The sequence below is a fragment of the Vespa mandarinia genome, chromosome 18, assembly GCF_050613455.1.
Source record: "Vespa mandarinia isolate Hongniang chromosome 18, ASM5061345v1, whole genome shotgun sequence".
In the NCBI taxonomy this organism is placed as follows: domain Eukaryota; kingdom Metazoa; phylum Arthropoda; class Insecta; order Hymenoptera; family Vespidae; genus Vespa; species Vespa mandarinia.
In genome coordinates this window covers 2,702,501-2,725,000 of record NC_140827.1, presented here as the reverse complement: position 1 = coordinate 2,725,000, position 22,500 = coordinate 2,702,501, and the positions used below count along the sequence as shown (strand labels likewise).

Sequence of the window (22,500 nt, the reverse complement as noted above, 5' to 3'; positions counted from 1 at the left end):
GTCCGAAGGATAGGACGTTTTTCTTTTTTTGTTTTTGTTCTTTTTTTTTTTTTTTTTTTTTTTTATTCGTTCCTTTTCATTTTCTTGTTTTCTTCGTTTCAATTTCGTCAATTCGATACAATTCGAGATATTATTATTATCATTTGAAATATATTAGACCATTAAAAATATATTCTTTAATTACAATGAACGTTGTATTGTACGTACATACGTATGATATTAATTTTGAATCATCAATGATATTTAAATCATGGTTAATCCTAATACGTATTGTATTTATCGTATCAATTGTCTTTCATAATTTCTATAAGATAGTCATGACAAATGTTACGTATTAATGATAGAAAACCAGTAGACATATCAATTCATCCATCCAATCAACCAACCAATCAACCAACCAACCAACCATCCATCCATCCATCCAACCAACCATTCATTCGTCGTGTCGGACGAAACGGATTGAACAGAATCAAAATGGTTTTAGGTCATAGAGTCTGCCGATAAGTCATTTCGGAATAATGGGTTAGGTCGGTGTTATGCGAGTTTAAGGTCTCGGCCGGTCCTTCGAGAAGGGCGAAAGGTGGCGGACGACAGTTTACGGGGGTATAAGACGGGCTGACCTTCGGGTCATGGCCCCCATTTATACTCTATTACCACTACATTAGTCTCCACCGAAGGGATTTATGATCCTTGTTCGAGTTTCTGGTTGACCGAAACTTTCGATAGACCTATACGAACAACCACCATTGAATCTATATATACATATATATATATATATATATATATATATATTTATCTCTATCTCTAACGATCAATATGTTTGTCTATCGTTCATAAAATTAATTTAACAAACAATAACAAAAACATCGTCAAATATCATATGAAACAATTATTAACATTTATGGTTCCTTTCGAATTCCAATCGTCGAATAAAATTGATTTTATTTTATTCTAGGAAGAAAATTTTATTTCTTTTTTTTTTTTCTTCCTTTCTATCTCTCTTCCTTTTTTTTTCTTTTTAATTATCATTTATCTCGGGAGAGGAGGCAGCGGGGTGGGGCCGGAGGGTTCGTGGTGGAGGGGTGATGGTATAAGTACAATCCTGAAATATTTTTCTTCCTCGCGACTCACTCCTGGAATCACACGCCGATGTAAATTACCGTGTACCATCAAGAGAGAAAGAGAAAGAGAGAGAGAGAGAGAGAGAGAGAGAGAAAGAGAGAGAGAGAGACTTTATCTTCTTTATCTTCTCGAATATTTTAGCGGTTATTTTTTCCGGTACCCCGGGCATTTCCGACTTCCCCTGCCCGTTAACTACACAGGAACCTAGCAGAAATGGAATTAGCTACTTTAAACGAGAAAATTTTTAATTATTCCTTATCGAAAAATAATCTACCTCGTAGCTACTAGCACTTTTCTCTCTCTCTCTCTCTCTCTTTCTCTCTATTCACTTTCTTGCTCTCTCTCTCTCTCTCTCTCTCTCTCTCTCTCTCTTTCTCTCTCTCTGTCTCTCTCTTTCTTTTTTATTTTTTTACTTACTATCCCCTCCTTTGGGGTTCACCCGGACGTCACCCTCGTCGACCAAAGTGCCGTAACATCGCGTTTCGTGCACCGGCAAGAGAGGTTAACGCAAACTCTCGTAATTCAACGTTTCTCTTTGGAACAGTTTCGTGTTGTGCATGATCGCGCCATAGGTTACTGTATGCATATATATATATATATATATATATATATATATAGCTTTTCTTTTCTTTTCTTTTCTTTTCTTTTCTTTTTTTTTTTCCTTTTTTTTCCCCTTAGCATTTCAACATTTAACTCACAATGACGATGATTTAATGATCTAATAATTTATATGCCTAAGTAATGTATCTGTGTAATAAGCTTAACTTAAACGTGAACGAAATCGTGCCTAAGTTGTCTCTTCTTTTTTTCAACTTAATTTCAATCACGTCTATATTGCAATTGTATATCGATGAATAAAAAGATAAAATAAATAAATAAATAAATAAATAAATAAATAAATAAATAAATAAATAAATAAATAAATAAATAAATAAATAAATAAATAAATAAATAAATAAATCTTTATGATAGATAGACGTAGAAAAACGATGTAATTATTATAGATCAGATAGGGAGTGTCATATAATAAAAAATCTTACTTAGAAATCTTGCCGCACAATTTTTCTTTCTTTCTTTCTTTCTTTTTAACTTAATTTTAATCCACGTCTATTTTTCTATCAATAGATGAAAAAAAATATATATATATATATAAATAAATAAATAGAAACATTATAGATAGACACATCGTCCGCCTTTAAACGAAAATTGAAGGATGAGAAATTTTCCGAAAGAAAGAAAAAAAAAAAAAAAAAAAAAAAAAGAAAGAAAGAAAGAAAGAAAGAAAAAGGAAAAAAGAGGAAGAAAAATAAAAATAAAAGAAAATAGAATGAATCGTTTCTTTTCCTACCATCAAGGTAGAAGAATCTCATAAATATTTCTCTCGAATATACGTAAAACTGTCGGTCGAAAGTCTAAACCCCGATGTATCATTCTATGCAAAATAAAGAATGAGAAAGAGAGAAAGAGAGAGAGAGAGAGAAAAGACAAAAGGAAAAAAGAAAAAGAAAAGGAAAAAAGAAAAAGAGAAAAGTCGAGCCGAGCACTTTTCCAACATGAGGGCACGTCGCCGCTGTTGAAGGTATTAAAACCGACGGAAGATCGGGTCCGATGTAAATAATTCAGCACGTTTGATGGAACGCGGAGAGACAAGGGGACTTATTAGTTCGGGAGAGCGATATAAAAGAACTTATTACTTATCCACCCCTTCCACCCATCCGTTCGCCTCTAGAGGGATATTCATTTGAGCGCTTGTACCGCGTTGAAAGAGACCGGAGGACTGATAAAAGAGAGAGAGAGAGAGATAAAGACAGAGAGAAAGAGAGATAGAAAGAAAGAAAGTAAGAGAGAGAGAGAGAGAGAGGGTAGAGAGGGCAGGAGGGTACTGTCAATTTTCGGATAACCGTATTGAAAGGCGCTGATAGGTTGGCATTAAAAATTCACAAGATCGACGTAGCCCCTCAACGAGGATGTTGTTTTCATCGTTCGCGTGTTATCGAGCAATGTTAGACGATCCTTCACGAGAAAAGAAGAAAAAGGAGGAGGAGGAAGAAGAAGAAGAAGAGGAAAATGAAAATGACGAAGAAGAAAAAGACAAGGGAGAATTTCGTTTTCATGTATTGCAATTATTGATTCGATCTGCTCATTGTCCTTTACGACTCTCTGATGTGTAAGAAAAGGACAAAAGTGGGATGAAAGAGAGAGAAAGAGAGAGGAAGGGAGAGGGAGGGGAATGAACGAAATGTTTGGAAAATTGATATTCTCGTTCTTCGTTCTAAGATACTTTCGTAATGAATATAAAATAAAGTGAAATAAAATAAACGAGAAAAAGAAAAAGAGAGAAATAAATTTCAATTAATTATATGAGCTATCGATCATCATCATCATCATCATCATCTTCATCATCATCGTCGTCGTCGTAATCGTAATCGTAATCGTAATCGTAATCGTAATCGTAATCGTAATCGTAATCGTAATCGTTGAAATTTCAAGATACACGTAATACATATATATAAATATAAATATGTAATATATCATGTAAGGTAAATAATTATGTGATATAAATGTACTTAGAGTCTAAATACATTTAATAATATTTAATAATAAATGTATTAAATTCTAAGTACATATTCATCGTATCGATAATATCGTTCTAATGTGTATATATATACATGTATATCATTTGAAGATTATATGATAAAATTGATGTTAAAATGACGATGATCAAATGAAAGAGAGAGAGAGAGAGAGAGAGAGAGAGAGAAAGAGAGAGAGATACGATGAAAAAAAAGAGTTTAGTACTCAAACAATGGCAACTTGAAACGATCTTCTTCCTTTACGTCATCTTCTTAGATCGTTGTGAATTCTCTTGGGCGTTTTTCAGTATCGTCATAGAACACAGTAGAGAGACAAGGATGAAAAGAAGAAAAAGAAGAAGATGTAGAAGAAGAAAAGGAAAGACGACGAGGAGAGAAGAGGAAAGAAGAGAAGAGAAGAAAAGAGACGAGGCGAGGAAAGGAAGGGGAAAAGAGAGGTAGTACCCTGGATAGAAAAGAAAACGAAGAAGAAGAAAACGAAGAAGAAGAAGAAGAAGAAGAAGAAGAAAAAGAAGAAGAAGAAGAAGAAGAAAGTTTATAAAATATTTAAAAGTACGGAAACGTCTCCTATCGCTCGAAGCAATAAATTTCCACTTACATTTTATTTTCGTTTTCTCTGGTAGGTAACGCGACGTACCTACCGAGCATCCACAAGAGAAAAAAAAACGAGAGAAATAGAAAGAAAGAGACAGAGACAGAGAGAGAGAGAGAGAGAGAGAGAGAGAGAGAGAGAAGGAATGGAGAATGGAAAAGAGAAACGTAAAGCGATCTCTGTGCCGGAGGGAAGAGCGCAAGAACGTCTTAACGACGAGGAAAGATTTTTCGCGAATAAGTAGATAACCAGACGACGTACATACACCCAACCCAACCCAACCCAAACCCAAACCCAAATCCAAACCAACTTAACCCCCAAGTTCACTCAAATCCATCCTCTCCCACCACCTTCCCCCCTTCCCACCCTCTTCTTTTCGTATCTTTACTTTACTCAATTATTCCTACGTTACGATGTGTATAATTCTTTTCTTTTGTTGTAACGAGCCTTCTTTTCTAAATTATTCATTAATAATCTTTCACTTTGCTGATTATATTAAATTATACATACATACATACATACATACATACATACGTGCATATATATAATACATACATATCTAATAATAATAATTATATCTAATAATAATAATAATAATAATAATAATAATAATAATAATAATTATTATTATTATTATTATTATTATTATTATTATTATATATAAACTTGATAAAAATATATTAGTCGTATAATACGAATTAGATATCAGATGGATAAAATGAAAAAAAAAAAAGAAAGAAATGAGATAATGTCAGAATTAAATTTTAAATTTTTATAAGACATAAATCGTAATAATTTCAAAATAATATTGTATATACATACATAAGTATTCGATTTCGAAGCTATATATACATATATATATATATAGAATATTCGACAGATATAATAAATAGATTCGTGTACCCGCGGATTTTCTCTATTCCCCGTAAACTCCCATCGATTTTCATTGTTCGAACAACACGAATAAGATGTATTCGTATAGAACTCAGCCCCCAAGGGTGGTGTGTATATTTTCCGGTTGACGATGCGAGACCTATTTAACGGGCGCGAGTCCGGTAATGGGATTCGAACTCTGTACTCTTGGGAGCCATTCGGTCGCGCTCTCTTCTTCTTATTTTCCCTGTATTTCCAAAGTTATATATATATATATACATAAATATATATACATAAATATATATACGTAAATATATATACACGTATATATATATATATATATTTTTTTTTGTTTTGGTCGAAGATGTAGCGAAAATAATCATTTCATTCTAACAGATGAAAGAAAAGTTAAAAAAAAAAAAAAATAAAATAAATAAAAAAGAAAAAGATCGACAAAATTTGACGTAAAATTACGTATACAATTGTTATATACTCGTAAAATTGAGATACTTTCATTAGAGATAACAAGATAATAAGATATTAAATACTGTAAAGAATTCATTTAAAGGGTTCTTATACATTTCGCGGTTGTATTAATAAGAGAACACGTAGAACATTCTCCTGGCGGTTTTTGAGGGCAGACTAATTCCAGATCTGCGGTTTCATAAGACGCACAAAACAATCTAGAAATGGTTGCGAATACGATGAAACGACATAACATAGAGAAGGAGAGAGAGAGAGAGAGAGAGAGAGAAAGAAAGAGAATGAGAGAGAAAGGTTTTAAGGACCTTGACTGGTTCGTTTGTGGTTCATTTAATAAACTAAAGCAAGAATCATTCGTATTTTGGGTGACTTTTGGTGATAATGGTCAAAGATTAAAAATGAATAAAATGTGAAAAATAATAAGAATAATATCGACAGGATCAAAGTTTTATCGTATTAACTTTTCGTCCTTTTCTCTCTCTCTCTCTCTCTCTCTCTCTCTCTCTTTCTTTCTCTTTACGATTATTCAAACGTACGGCAAAGATTTATTAGCGTAAATTAATTAACGATTAAGGGTAGTCGGGTTACATTTAACAAACGTTCCTTAACAAACGTTCCTTAACTCGAATGCAATTGTATTATTCCCGCACACGTCCAAGTTCGATAATGGGAATGCAAGGAGTCATTTAAATCTTCGTGCCGACCGACCGACCGACCGACAGACCAACCGACCGACCGACCGACCGACCGTCCTACCGACCTTCATTATCGAAATAGCAATTAGGATAAATCAAAAGTACGCCCAACGACTTGGTACAACAATTGGTTGGGACCGATTTGGTTAGACTTATGAGAGTCCAACCTGCTACCAACCTTACTCCTTCTTGATAAGGGTTTTCAACTTATGTATATATGTATATGTGCATGCATGTATGTATCTATGTATGTATGTATGTATGTATGTATGTATGTATGTATGTATGTATGTATGTATGTATGTATGTATGTATGTATGTATGTACGTACATCTAGATAACTTAATGAAAATTCGATTTCTCCTATTCTTATTTAGAAATCCTAATCTTTACGAATACTACAAAATAATTTATGTACATATATATATATATATATATATACATATAATATAAACATTATCGGTCTAATAATAGCGATCGAAGTAGTAAGGTCAATCGCGTGACATAGGGACACGCAAAAACGACGTTAGACCTTAAGCTCACGACTATTCCCTTCTGTACGATAGGTTTATTATAGTTCTTCAACTAGCATCCACGTATAATACGACTAGCTTAGGTAATATCCGGTGTAAACGAGAGACCGGACGGACGTGGTCCATGGATTGGTGGATGTCGTATTTAGAAAAGGACAACGCAAAACCCAAATCTACGTACCTTCTCTCTCTCTCTCTCTCTCTCTCTCTCTCTCTTTCTGTTTCTCCTCGATCTCCTTCTCTCTATCCAATTACTTCAACCTTTGGACTTTACCAATGGAGAGACTACTACTTCCGGTGACAATACTCTTGTCCACCCTTACCATACCCTTACCACCTTTCCCTATAGTGTCCCTTTCTCTCTTTAGTAGTCCTCTCCTAATTCTCTAGCAGCAGCTTGACCCACTATCCCTCGCGGCTCTGAAATATTTCACCCTGGGGGTGCTCAATGTACGAACTCTGTTACTTCGTGACGTCACGTCGATCGAACACGCAACTTTTTCTTTCTCTCTCTCTCTCTCTCTCTCTCTCTCTCTCGTATTCTCTCGTACTCTTGTAACTCTCTCTTTTCTTTCTCTCTCACTCTCTTTCTCTTATCATCTTGTTCTATATTACAATATTTGTTCTCTCAGGGACAACTACTCCCACGATGGATAACATTGTCTCGTTACGACGTCATTCTCACGCGAAAACGAGAGGAGCAAACTTACGAGCTCTCTCTTTCTCTCTCTCTCTTTCTCTCTCTTTCACTCACTCTGGATCGACTCTATTTCACAACCCTAGGGACGTCTGAACGGGCCGTCAGGCAGGACTTCTATCGAAGTCCTTGAATCCTACTCCTCTTGCGTCAATTCTTCTTACATATCGTAGAGATAAGAGAGAAAGAGTGAGAGAGAGAGAGAGAGAGAGAGAGAGAGAGAGAGGAAGAGTGTGAGAGAGAGATACATACAAACATTAATCGTATTTTATAATATTACATACATACATATACGATATATAAATGAACTTGTTAAACGTAAAAATACGTATTATTCTTTTCTTCCTTTCTTCAATGTCGACACACTATCGTTGCATAATCGAAAATGATTGATTCTATCTACGATAAATTAATAACGATAAAGAAATGATTTCATTCGTAGAATTATTCTTAATGAAAGATTTCTATTACTTTACGTCCGTGTCCGTACGTTATGGCTGTCGTAGCGAGACTGTGACTAAACGTGTCACGTTTACAGCGTCCTTCTCCGAGGTTATTCATTGTATACTACATTGTTTTGTATATACGTACGTACGATCGAAACCAAGTTCACTTCGGAATATCTCGTAACAATGACAATGCTTATTTACTATATCTATTTCGTCAAATCTTTCGTAACCTTTTCTACGTACATATTATTTCATTCAATAACAGAGTCGAGAAATCGATTAATCTCAAAAACGATATATATATATATGTGTGTGTGTGTGTGTGTGTGTGCGTGTGTGTGTGTAGAAAATATTATCAATGGAATTAATGTTTATTCGCGTCTTCTTTCGTCAATCTCTTGAAAAAAAAAAGGAAAGAGAGAGAGAGAGAGAGAGAGAGAAAGAAATAAAATAAAATAAAGTAAAATTGAAAGATCTGTCCAGTCTTGTATGTAATTATTAAAAATATAAATATTATAATTAACAATGGAATTAATGTTTATTCGCGTCTTCTTTCGTCAACCCCTTGAAAAAAAAAAAGAAAAGAAAAAAAAAGGAGAGAGAGAGAGAGAGAGAGAGAGAGAGAGAAAATAAAATAAAATAAAATTGCAAGATCTATTCAGTCTTGTGTATAATTATTAAAAATATTAATAATCAATTGATTATTTAAAGTGAATAATAAAAAGAATTAAATCGATACGTTTTCGATATATCCAATGTATATTAAATATTATAGACAATAATGAGGATATCTTTTTCGGAAATGAGAACCACTGTAGAAGTTGGCCGTGGCCGGCCACAAGAATTTAACCGGCGAAGAGGAAAGAGGGAAGAGGAAAGAGGGTGGGTGGTTGGTTTATCAATCCGCCCCCCTCCCCTCTTCCTGGACAGTAGAATAGAACGGACTTATGGACTCGTTCGAAAGACTGTGAGAGTGAGCGAGAAAGAGAGAGTGAGTGACTGTGAGTAAGAGAGAGAGAGAAAGAGAGATAGAGAGAGAGAGAGAGAGAGAGAGAGAGTGGGAGGGAAGGTGAGAGTAGAAAATGGGGGGGTTTGGCTTTAGTGCGGTACTGGAAAGCACTTGATCTTAGAGAAGCGACCACCACAGCGGCCGGCTCGAACTACCCGAACCAACCCACGTTAGTGGTTTTCCTCCTACAGAGAGAGAGAGAGAGAGAGAGAGGGAGAGAGAGAGAGAGAGAAAGAGAGAGAGAGAGAGTAGGTTAAAGGCCAATGCGGCAACGAGTTAGGTAAACGTCGTTTAATAGACGATACGCTAATGTCACCCATAATATTTCACGATGATTCAATTATTATCTCTCTAGATTTTAATCGTTTTCATCGAATTGTCCAAACATTCAAATTTATGATTTATCTAACATAAAAAAGATGAAGAAGACAAAATTCGAGAGACTGAAACGAATGCCGTAAATGAACGATGATGTGTATGATTTTTTTTTTCTTTCTTTTCTTCTTTTTTTTTTTTAAGGATGGTGTTTTTGATTTTTTTTCTTATTTCTCTTTCTTCTTTTTCCCATATTTTTTTTTCGCGACAACAAAAAGGAGAAAATAATAAAAAAAAAAAAAAATAAGAAATCGTTGGGAAGTAAAATAGCGCAAGAACGAGCGATTCCAAAAAAAAAAAAAAAAAAAAAAAAAAAAGAAAAAAAATGATTCGAGCAAACTATTTACACGTCGTTGTAATTTCATCATCGTACTGTAATAAACAACAACATTCGATGTAATGCAAACGTTAGAAAAAAAGTAACATGTTTTTTATGTTACGTTTCTTCTTCATGAACAATGATTAAATAGGCTTGTATGTTTTTCTCTTCGTCAATTATAATACGAAGTAAGAGAGGGAACGAGAAAGACAGAAAGAGAGAGAGAGAGAGAGAGAGAGAGAGAGAGAGAGAGAGAGAGAGAGAGAGAGAGAGAGAGTGAAGTAGACGAAGCTCGAGAAGTAGAAAATATTTATTTTTCTATATTATTTCGTATGAATAACGTGAAACACTCAGTCATTCCCTCCAATTTAAATCTAACGAGGCACACACCGATACGCATTAGTTCTTATTCTTTTCCGGCTTGGTGGCACCTGCTATTACTTTCGCCATACCAATTCTCACTTCCTCTTTCTCTCCATCTCACCTCCTTCTCACCACCTTTAAATCCCGTCGTCTTTCGTAATGTAAATCCATCCCATAACCTCAACCTTTTTTCTCCACGCCCCCGCACCCATCTCCCTCCACTTTCTCCTACTCCCCACTTCCTCCCTTATACAATCCTAAGATATTTTTCACCATTACTCCGAGAGGTCGCGGCAATGGCGGGCAAATAATTAATATCTCACGGAACTAACGAGCCTCGCTTTTCTTTTCAACTCCACATGCAACCTGCCATAAACCAAAAAACGATTTGCGAAATAATAATAAGAAGAAGAAGAAGAAGAAGAAGAAGAACAAGAAGAATAAGTAAAAGAGGAGGAGGAGAAGGAGGAAGGGGGTTGTAAGACCCCTTAGTAAAGAAAGAATGAAAAAAAAAAAAAGAAAATAGAAAAAGAGAAAAAAAAACAGACCTAAGTCACGTCCCGTTCATGTACATATTTTCAATGTTAATTAAATATAAGCATTACATAATGTAAGAATAACTTTCTTCGTGCGTTTTATTACGTGAAAGGAATAAAAAGATAAAGAAAAAGAATAATGAAAATTCATCTATTCTCGCATCGAACGTCAATAAATAACAGACGAATGTAATAATTTAACGCGACGATGTTTACATTGATTTCGAACAATAATAATAATGATTAATGAAAAAATTAAAATCAAAAGTGAAATAATAATAATAATAATAATAATGATGATGATGATGATGATGATGAAAAAGGGAAAAGAAAAATAATCAAAAGAAAAATAATCAAAATAATAATAATAATAATAATAATAATAATAATAATAATAATAATAATAATAATAATAATAATAATAATATTTCCATTGATTTCAAATAATAATAATAATGATAATGAAAGAATTAAAATTAAAATTGAAATAATAATAATAATAAAAATGAGAATAAAAAAAACTAATAACCATAATCATGGTGATGATGATGACAATAATAATAATAATAATAATAATAATAATAATAATAATAATAATAATAATAATAATAATAATAATAAAGAAATATGTTTCGTATTGATAACGAATTGTGACGTATAATTAACGCATAAAACACCAAGTAACAATAAAATCCAAACAATCTTCGAAGTGTAGTTCTCTACGAATTTACGCTCGGTAGAATACGTAAATAACTTTGGGAGACGTGCGTCGCAGAAATAGAGAGACAAGGGTAGGGTAAAGTAGGTATGGGGGCTTGAAAGGGGGTACGGGGGGAACGGTGGGGAGAAGAAGATGGGATGGTGGGGGGAGGGGAGGGGGGTATTGTCGGTCCTAAGGCGGTCACTTGGATTTGTGTGGTGTGAACGCGGGATGGACCAGTAAATCCACCCCTTTCGTGATCTCTTAGCGAACTCGGCTCATAGATCGTCCGAACTATCGTACAACAAATCCCCACCTCCTCTCCTCCTGTTCTGCGTTAGATTCGACCTCGAAACTACCCTTGCTTCCGTGCTTTGGCACCCTCGTAAGGAACTTGCCAGCATTGCCGCTCGCCTCGCACCCTTCTTCACCCCCTTTCTCTATCTCTCTCTCTCTCTCTCTCTCTCTCTCTCTCTCTCTCTCTCTTTCTCTCTCTCTCTTTCTCTCTTAATCTCTCAAGAAGTTACACCACGAACGAATTTGTTGATTATTTTCTAATAAAAACGCGAAATATTTCTGATTAAAATTCACATTAATAAAGATAACGTCAATGAAATCAATTTAATAATAATAATAATAATAATAATAATAATAATAATAATAATAATGATGATGATGATGATAAAATGATCGTAGAAGAAGAAAAAATATATGATAAAATAAATCAATCGATAAATAATATATCAATGAATGAATCAATCAATTTGTATTTCATCATTATCCTATTCGTCCTATCCTTTTCCATTTCTTCTTAAATCAAACAAAAGTCGAATTGTTAAGTTTTAAAAAGAAGTAATAGGGGGTAGAAGAAGAAGGGGGAGGGGAAGGGTGGTGGAGGGGAAAAAAAAGAAGAAAACACAGTTTGTCTTATAGAGCTACGTTATGAAAGATCGACAATTTCGTTCTCTCGCGAGAATATTTAAAACGCGACCGTGATATTCGTAAGGTTGGATAACTTTTTTTGGATCTCGTAAATCTCAAGAAGAAGGGAGGAAAAAAAAAGAAGAAAAAAAAAAAAAAAAAAAAGAAAGGAAAGAAAATAAGTTGCGATTTAAAAAGTATGCTCCTTACCATGTCGTAAAAAAAGGCGGACGATAAAATCGCGTTTTTCCAAGGATTCGCGAGCGTGCCGTACGAACGTTGTTCCTCTCTCCCCACTCCAACCCCGCGATCCTCTCTCCAACTCTGGAATAAAAAAATATATAAAGAATAAAAAAAGAGAGAGAGACAAACAGACAAAGAGAGGGGAGGATAGAGGGAGGGAGGGAGAGAGAAAGAGGATAAAAAAGGACCAACCGACTATACTTTCTACGCAATATAAATGGGAGTTATGAATATGTTCGATGCACATTATATAATGTGTCTCTCTTCTTTATAACTTTGCCTTAAAAAGAGAAAGAAAAAGAGATAGATAGATAGATACAGAGGGACAGAGAGAGAGAGAGATGAAAAGCAGTAGGGTGCGCGTTTTCAAAAAGGGGAAGGATACTTCTTCGATACACAACGATACCCTATACGTTTTCTCTTGTATCTACCTAAACGTGAATTAGCATAAAGTTAAAATGCTACGTTACTATGTATGTACGTATGCCATATAAAAAGAAAAAAAAAAAAAAAAAAAAAAAAAAAACCATTCAACTTCCGTCGTGTTAAATCGCGGAACGATATCTCGCGGAAGCGTTCAAAAAGGAATCGACGAGTTTTTTACGATCTAACGTTCCGCTCGAGCGCACATTATCCGACGCGGAAAAATTAGCAACCCGTTATATTCACGTTATTTCAAAAACGATAGGGTATAGTTTCCTCTTATTAGAAAATTTCTCCCTCTTTCTTCCCCTTCTTTTCATCCCTTCTCTCTAACTCTTCTCTTCGTCCTCAATCCCTACCTTATACCCCACTTGTCATCCTTTTTCCATAGTTTTATTTTCTCATACGAAATTACGCTTTCGATCCTCTACCGATATTCCTTTGATTTTTCCTTTTTGCTTTTTTTTCTTTTGTTTTTCGTTTTTTGTTTTTTTTTCGCTTCTTCAATTTCACATCCATAGCTCATATATATACCGTAAGTACGTAAATTCCTTTAAGCGCGCTTAGATTCCCCGCCCTGCCTCGCCCCGCCTCTCCGCCCACTCCCACCCCAACCCCCACCCTCCCCTACCGGCAAGAGATTTTCTTCGCAGCTACGAAGAAAATCTCCGTCGATTTTTCGTTGCCGGTACGTTTCCTTCAACGCGATTCGTACCATTTTTCGGTGACGGAGAGATGAGAGTGAGAAGGAGGGAGAGAAAGAGAGAGAGAGAGAGAGAGAGAGAGAGAGGCAGAGAGTTAAGAGGGGTAAGAGGAGGCTTCTCTAATGGGTGCGTACGAATATTTCATTTCTCTCGTGGTAACGCGCTGCTATATTATAAGATGCCGACGACGAAGACGAAAACGAAAAAGAGACCGACTACGTAGTCGAGGTAGTGCCCTGTTGTTAAAGGGCCGAGGTGGATGGGTGAGTTGGGAAGGGATGGGAGAGAGGGTGAAGGCAAAAGGTACGAACGAGGGTTATTTAATGACGCGTGGCGATATTAAAATGGCATAAAAATGAGCTGTAATTTGTATCTGGCCGCGAAAAGTAACCTCTCTCTCTCTCTCTCTCCCTCTCTCTTTCTCTCTTCCCCTCCCTCTTTTTTCTTTTCTTTTATTTCTTTTTTTTTCTTTTTTTTTCTTGAACCAGCGAACGACGTACCCACCCTTCCCCGCCTACTACCACCACCCACTCAACCTCTCATAAGGCTTACCCTCCCCTTTCACCCTTACAACCACCTCTCGCCCTTTTCCTTACCACGACTTTGTACTATTATTGTTATTAATATCAAAGGTCGCGGGCGCGCACTTAATACCCTGAGAAATCGCCGTATTTTCGTATCAGCCCACCCCGACCACCACCACCACCACCACCACCCACCCTCAGGTCTCTCGGCTCGAACTTGAATTTTCTAAAAGGGAGATGCAAGAAGAAAGGGGGGATGGATGATGAACGTAGCAGTCGGTTAGAGAGACTGTAGACGCATTAAGAAAGAAGAGAACGTCGCTTCGAGATAAATTCTTAACGAAAAAAAAAATATAAAAAATATGTATATATATATATATATATATATATATATAGATATATATATATATATATAGAGAGAGAGAGAGAGAGAGAGAGAGAGAGAAGAATGAAACATAAAGGGACTGACGTTTCCCTATATCTTTTATCTATTTTTTCTTTCTCTTTCTTCTTTTTTTTTTCTTTTTTTTTTTTCTTCTTCTTCTTCTTTCCAATCCAAATATTTTGCCAATCAATAATTTTATCATAATTAATGATAAATCTTTTCATTAATATTTCTTTCATAATATCAATACAATGAGTAATAGAAACGATCGATATCAATGATCGTGTTTCATTGATTTATTATAAACAATAAATGTCATAATTAATTTATAAAATTAACGTGTAATACATTAATGAAAGATTTTTATCGAAACGTTAAAAATCATTTTTCCATTGATTAATGCATAATAATAACAATCACGTTATCACGTAACGTTATTTTATTAATAAATATTAAATTTACTTTATTAATGATTTATTATTCATTCAGGAGATTGAATGAATGATATGAGTATAGTATATCGTTGTTTCTCTTACACTATCGATTGATTCGTATGATGATAGATCTACGATACGTATTATCTTGAAGTATAAAAATTATTGCAATTAAAGTAAACTAAAAAGAAAAGAAAAAAAAAAAAAAAAAAAAAAAAAAAGTAAATGTCATACAAGATAAAATTTTCCAAACCCTTCTCAATAAACTTGCTCTTGCTCTTGCGCCTAATGTCTTCTTCGATAAAGCCGCATTAGAACGTTTCATCCCTCCACCCTCTACCCCTACTTTTTAGCATTTCCACCTTCTTCCGCGTACGATTCGTCAAAATCCTTCCGCCCGAAAGGATCCACGGATAAAAATGTCATTTGAATATTTGGCGTACGTCCTCGGTGTCATTTATAACTCGCGACAATAAACTCTCTCTCTCTCTCTCTCTCTCTCTCTCTCTCTCACTCTCTCTCTCTCTCTCTCTTTCTCTCATTCTCTCTCACTTTGGTTGGTAAAAATCTTTATGGTCGAGATACACAACGCACTTTCTCTCTTCCTCTTTTCACCCTGTCTATCGCTTTCGACATCCCTACTTCAGCCCTTTTTCAGAGCCCTTCACGACAATAATACAAAAAGGCGTCTTTACGATATGCTAAATGTCGCATCGTATACTTCGATATTTATATCCTCCATCCAACGAAAAGAGATATTATATATTATTTTTCTTAAACAATGTACATTGTCTTTTTCTTTCTTTCATTTTTTTTATTTTTTTTTTTTCACATTTCTAACTTTAAACAGTTTAGAGTACGAGGAAACGATATCGAAATGAACGATAGAAGGATCAAGATGATTCTTACGGTAGAAGAGTTAACTTCGGTTTCGAATACATACATATATATATATATATATATATATATATATATCGGAAGAATAGGGATGGTGTCCGGAGCCCTTGTCCGTTATCCAAATCTCTCGGGGTTGTTTATGGTGCGGTGGTGATGTTAGAAGAGAAAAGGAAAGGTTAAGGGTGAGGGAAGGAGATAGGAAGACCACCCAGCCTTTCCGGATTGGCTTTCATTAATTCGCTAACCCTATCTAGTCCTGCTATACCTCTTCTCTCTCTCTCTCTCTCTCTCTCTCTCTCTTTCTCTCTCTCTATCATATACCCTTCTACATATAAACGAACTTCTTATACATAAAAACACGGATACATTTGCATATGTTCCTTATGGTATATACATATATATATATATATATATACATATGTATGTTTGTGTGTGTATGTGTATGTGATAAATCGTAATACATAAGACATCATCGGCAAATATCTCCGGTACCGCAGATTCTCGACTCGGCGTAGAGTCCGTACTTGTGAATATTTCAGAATGAGAGGGCACGTTAGAGCTACCCTTCTTACGGTGGCTATTAACCTCAACACCCATTTCCAGGATCGCAACGAGTTAGTAGTACCTACCTACCTACCTACCTACCTACCTACCTACCTATCTACCTATCTACCTATCTACCTATCTACCTATCTATCCATCTACCACTAACACCATCAACACCAATAGCAAGCACAACAACAATAACAACTACAGACAGCTGGAGCTACCGACCATCGACCGAACTACGAGTGAACTGACTTTCGACCGTCCATCACTTCACTTCACAACCCCTCTTACATTTGCGTCCAACACACGCGTGTGAAGAGGAGTTGGATATAAACCGTGCGACAGATATATACATAGCTATATATACATATATATATATATATATCCCTACGTGATCCATTTTCTAGATCCGCGAGTCAGCATAATGATTATTCGATAAAATTAACCAACAAACAGGTTAAACGCAATCGTCCATATATATATATATATATACCTCTCTTTCAGAACTGATAAGAAAGGAGGATAGAAAAAGGATTAACGTTGAACAAAAGAAGAAAAAAAATAAAAGAAAAGAAAAGAAAAAAGAAAGCTAAATGCACACAATGTTTATTTTCTTCTTTTTCTTCTTTTTCTTCTTCTTCTTCTTCTTCTGTTTTCATCTTTCTTCCTCTTCTTCTACTTCTTCTTCTTCTTCTGTTTTCATCTTTCTTCCTCTTCTTCTACTTCTTCTTCTTCTTCTGTTTTCATCTTTCTTCCTCTTCTTCTACTTCTTCTTCTTCTTCTTCTTCTTTTTCTTCTTCTTGTCATCGTAAACGTAGCTCGAATATTTAATAGATATTGTTATCGGGGAAACAAGGAGGATACGGATTCGTGTAAAATGGGCAAAATTTGTGAGAAGTCTCGTCACGTTGTTCTCTCTAACCAATCTCACCCCCGATCGATCGTTCATTCGGTCTCTCGTTCGTAGCTACCGATCGTCGTTAACATCTAACGATCCTGCGTTACGAGGAGAGGGTGCGAGAAAGAGATAGATAAACAAAGATAGAGATAGATAGAGATAGAGAGAGAGAGAGAGAGCCTGCTCGAGAAATATCATCAAATAATGAATATTCATGCTGATGAGTCGCGGGACTGGAGCAAAAGATGGAAGGGCGCTGAGGCGGTTTGCCCGGGTTGTAAAGTTGCCCCGTTGAGGATCGCATCGGCCGGCCATATTTCGTACAATGTACCTCTACTCCGACTTACCCCAAGCCACCCCACCCCTCAACCGGATAGATAGATAGATAGATATCTACTCCCTTCGTATATCCACGCTCGGCCTTGTTATTCTCATTCCATCGAAACTTCAATTTAACGTATCGCATTAATTTCTATAATGCATTTTCTTCCATTTGCCCGTATTTAAACTCGCACGAGTTACGAATCCACGAAAAATAAATGATGATATATAATAATAATAATAATAATAATAATAATAATAATAATAATAATAATAATAATAATAATAATAATAATAATAATAATAATAAAAGAAAAGAAATATATATATATATATATTTTTTTTTCAAAAGAAAACAGTCGCATTAGAGAATTCCTGTTCCTCTTCTCGCAAAAATCCTAAAAGAGTCTCGGTACCAATAGAATCGTGAAAATTTAATTGACACGTTGAAGTTTAAAAACGCCTGCCCCTCATAGAACTGCAGGTTATAACATTTAAAAGGACCCAAGCGTTTTCACGAACAACACGTTCGCAGAAAGATAAAAGATAGAGGGGAAAGGGAGAGGGAGAGAGGGAGAAAAAGAAAGAGAGAGACAGAGAGAAAGAGAAAGAGAAACAGAAACAGAGAGAGAGTGAGAGAGAGAGAGAGAGAGAGAGAGAGAGAGAGAGAGAGAGAAAGAGAAATGTTAAAGCCATTGGTTGGAGGGTAGAATCCAGAGAAAAGCCGGTGAGAGAAAGAGAGTGAGAGATACAGAGAAAGACAGAGTGCGAGAGAGAGAGAGAGAGAGAGAGAGAGAGGAGAAACGAGAGAAGAGATACGAATGGCGCCATTATCTGGGCGAGAATTTCAGAAAATATTCCAAGGCAAAAAGTATAGAGCGAGGCGTTTTAATTATCATTAACAAGGCTGGCATATAACTCAGAATTACGCGTTTATACGTAATAATACGTAGGTACTCGTACGTGCCGCGGCGTATACGTTTATACCAGGGCGCGGAAATGGCGCCCGGCACGTACGAGTACCTACGTACGTACGTACGTACGTAGGGAGAATAGGTAGGTAGGTAGGTAGGTAGGTAGGTAGGTAGGTAGGTACGTCCACGCGTACGTGGCTACGTACTAACGTACGTACGTCCACCTACGGTACGTATCTACGTTGGCTAGCAGCTATGCTGCAGTAGGATAGAGGAGGTTGAGGATGTGGTAGAGGTGGTGCTGCAGGAACGGGTTGGAAGAGGAGGAGGAAGAGAGCAGGAGGGAGGGAGGGAAGAGGAGGTGGAGGTGGTGGTAGCAGCAGCAGCAGCAGCAGCAGCACCAGCAGCAGCAGAGGCAGCAGACGGACAGTAGAGACAGAGACGAACGGACAGACGGACAGGTAGAGATCTGCGAGCACCGCTGACTCTAGTGTCAAATGAGATGCGCCTGTAGAGTACGATGTGTAGTAGGCTAGGATGGAAAAGGGGTAGTTGGGAGAACGTGGAGAGATAGAGAGATAGAGAGAGAGAGCGAGAGAGAGAGAAAGAGAGAGACAGAGAGAGGGAGAGAACTCGACTGCCGGGCACGGGGTGAATTCCCACCTTACCAATCCTATTATTAACAATTAGCTCTAAACTACTCTTTGCATATAAAATCATCCTACACACCTCGTAACGGCGGAATGGAAATATACATACTGCATGGTCGTCCGTCGGTTGGTTGCTCCGCGGAAAATATATCGCGACCTCTCCCTCCCTCTCATACCCTCTCTTCCTCTCTTTCTATCTTTCTCCCTTCCTCTCTCTCTCTCTCTCTATCTCTCTCTATCTCTATCTCTATCTTTCTGTCTCTCTATCTCTGTCTCTGCTTGTCGAGCGACGTATCACGAATTAACGTTAGGAATTGGGTATTCGAAGAAATATATGACGCGAAACGAAAACCCTTTAGTATACCGGATAGTTTAGTATACCATATGTACAAATAACATGTACCTGCTTTTGGGCTCTTCTGAAACTGAACGGCAGTTCCATCTATTTCTTGGTTATTGATTTTTCGTTTTCTCGTTGTAACGATACATCGTTGCAAAAAAAAAAAAAAATATAAAAAAGCAGGAAAAAAAAAAGAACAAAAATATTGCACAGAAAGATCGTTAAGCACTCATTTTGATATTCAGTGCCAAGGAAAGAGAGGGGAAGAACAAACAAGCAAAAAAAATAAATAAATAAAAAACCAACAATCAAGCAAAAAGAAAAAAGGAAATAGGCAAAGCAACATAACGACGACTCGTGCCTAAAGTTTACCCCCGATTAGCCGCTTCATCTCCACGTCCTTACCCCAAATCTTTACTTTAGGTTATACTAAGGTTGGGAGTCTTTATTTCGAGGGTGAGCCATGGTGCGGGGAAAAGGGTAGCGGGGAGGATTGAAAAGGGAGAGTGTCGGAGAGAAGGGGGATCAAACGATATACCACCACTCATAAAAGGGCAAGTCAAAGTGAGATGGCCCATCCAAAATCTTGTCGAGGAAGTCCGAAATAGGGAAAGAAAGAGAGAGGGAGAGAGAGAGAGAGATAGAAACGGGAGAAGGGGTAGTGAGGGTGGAAGGTTTGGGGTATGGGACAAAAGTAATGCAATGCCGGAATATGTCACGAATTAAGCGAGGAGAAAGGCAGGTAGTGCTCTTCGTCGTCTTCGCAGAGTCGTTCTTGGTAGTCGCAGTCGTCGTCGTCGTCGTCGTCGTCGTCGTCGTCGTCGTCGTCGCTTTTATTAGAATTATCTTTGTCACTTTCCCAAGTTTATATTTACTCCTCCTGAGAACCTCTTAAAGCCGCGCCACCACCCAACCCACTATCCTCCCACCACCACCCGGCACAACCCCCGCGACATCCGCCTTTGGTACTTCCTTCGGAACCATCTCTCTACTCTCTCTCTCTCTCTCTTTCTGTCTTTCTGTCTCTCTCCCTCTCTTACTCTCTCTGTATTTCTCAAGCTAGCTCACCTCCACGACCATCGCCAGTATCACCTCCAGCGACTAACCCCTCGCGCAACATCCTCTTCCACACCACTATCACCGTCACCAACACCAACACCATCATCACTATCAACCCCGCTACCACCCGCTATCACACGGCATTCCCTTCCACCTTACCTCCCACTTTTACCCCACCAGAACCAAAACCGGCTCTACCGAGAATACAGCGCGAAGCAGCCGCCACTCGGTTATTATCTTTACGACTGGGAAGATGGAATTAAACTGAGTGTGCAGCCGAAATGTAATAATATTCATTACTATGCTAATGCGTGCGGCTCGCGACGCGCCGCACCGCACCGCAACGCACCGCACCACACCGCACCGCACCGCATCGCACCGCACCATACCACATCACATCACACCACACCACACCACACTACCATACCGAATCGTGCCGTGCCGTGCCGTACCGTGCTGTGCCGTGCCGTGCCGCGGGAGAAGGTTATGGCCTCTCGAAAACTTACCTCGTATTTTTGTTATCTGTTCCCGACCACTTCTTCACCACCATACCAACCAACGAAAGGCGGGGGTGGTTTTGGGGTTGGGGATGAAACACTAAACCAACTTGAGACATCCAACGACTACCATCGATTTTCTTCTTCCGAACTTTCGTACGTCATGTCGTCTAGGTGGTTTTTCAAAAATATACATATATACATGTGTACATATACATATAGATGTATATGTAACGTTGCTAGATCAGAGAGAGAAAGAGAGAGAGAGAGAGAGAGAGAGAGAGAGAGAGAGAGAGAGAGAGAGAGAGAGAGAGAGAGAGAGAGAGAGCGATAGAGAGAGAGAGAAAACAACCCCAATATGTATGAAGTCCTTTTATATAGTCCGTATATATTTATATATTGTATTTTTTTTTTTTTATCATCTTTCTTACTTCACTTTATTTCTTTTTTAAAAATACCTAAGGAGAAAAGATAAAAAAAAAAGGAAATAAAAATAAAGAAGCTTTTCTTTTTTCAAAACAACATTTTAATATTTTCTACACGTGTCCCATGGACTTAGGGAGTTTCTAACTGGGACATTCACCTTCTCCGAAATATACCGCAGAAATCACGGTACTTTAAAGCTGTACACCCTCTAGCCTCCTCTTTCCCCATCCCCATCCACCGTCACCCTCTCGACCCCCTCCCTCCCTTCCCACCCATCTCCATCTTGTGCTATTCGCGGCGGCTTATCTGGGTCGTCAAAATTATAAGCTTTAGAAGATAGGAACTCACCGGTGGAAACGGCTAGCAATAAATTCGCTGTCCCTTTATCGGCGGAGTTACTTATTCGTTGGCATTTCTAGTATACATAAGGGTTCAGAATTCGTAATCCTTTACCCTTTTCTTCTAATGTAATCTCGCAAGGAACGAAAAAAATAATGCTTTACTTATCGTGTATGTTCAATATAAGCTTTCTCATTTATTTCTTTTTTTTTTCTTTTCTTTTTTTCTTTTTTATGCAGACAATAGAAATATTGACAAGTAAAGGGTCAAAGTGGATAATTTATTAAGAATAAAAAAAAAAAAAAAAAGAAAAAAAGGAAAAGAAAAAAAAAAGATCCACATTATTGTCTCATCATTTTATCACGAATCTAAAGAACAGACAGAGAGACAGAAAGAAAGAAAGAAAGAAAGAAAGAAAGAAAGAAAGACAGAGAGACAGATAGACAGACAGACAGAAGAATTTAATCGAACGATCATAACCTTTCGTCGTTAAAGAAAATAAACCGACTGAATTCGGATATCTAGGCCCAGGGGATGGACGGGGTTGTGACGGGAGATCAAGGGGATCCTGAAGATTAGAGCGCTGAACGGGCGAGGTGATAAGAAGAGACGCGAGGGGAGAGAGAGAGAGAGAGA

The 22,500-nt window shown here is 37.1% G+C and overlaps 1 protein-coding gene across 5 annotated transcripts in view; it reads right to left on the bottom strand.

Moving 5' to 3' along the window:
- LOC118445199 (uncharacterized) overlaps positions 1–22,500 on the bottom strand; it is a 271,029-nt gene that overhangs the window by 177,975 nt on the left and 70,554 nt on the right. For all 5 annotated transcript variants that reach the window (XM_085662506.1, XM_085662507.1, XM_085662508.1 and 2 more), the window contains exon 4: positions 12,472–12,585. The gene's annotated coding sequence lies outside the window, so the exon portion shown is untranslated. The remainder of the gene's footprint in view (positions 1–12,471; positions 12,586–22,500) is intronic.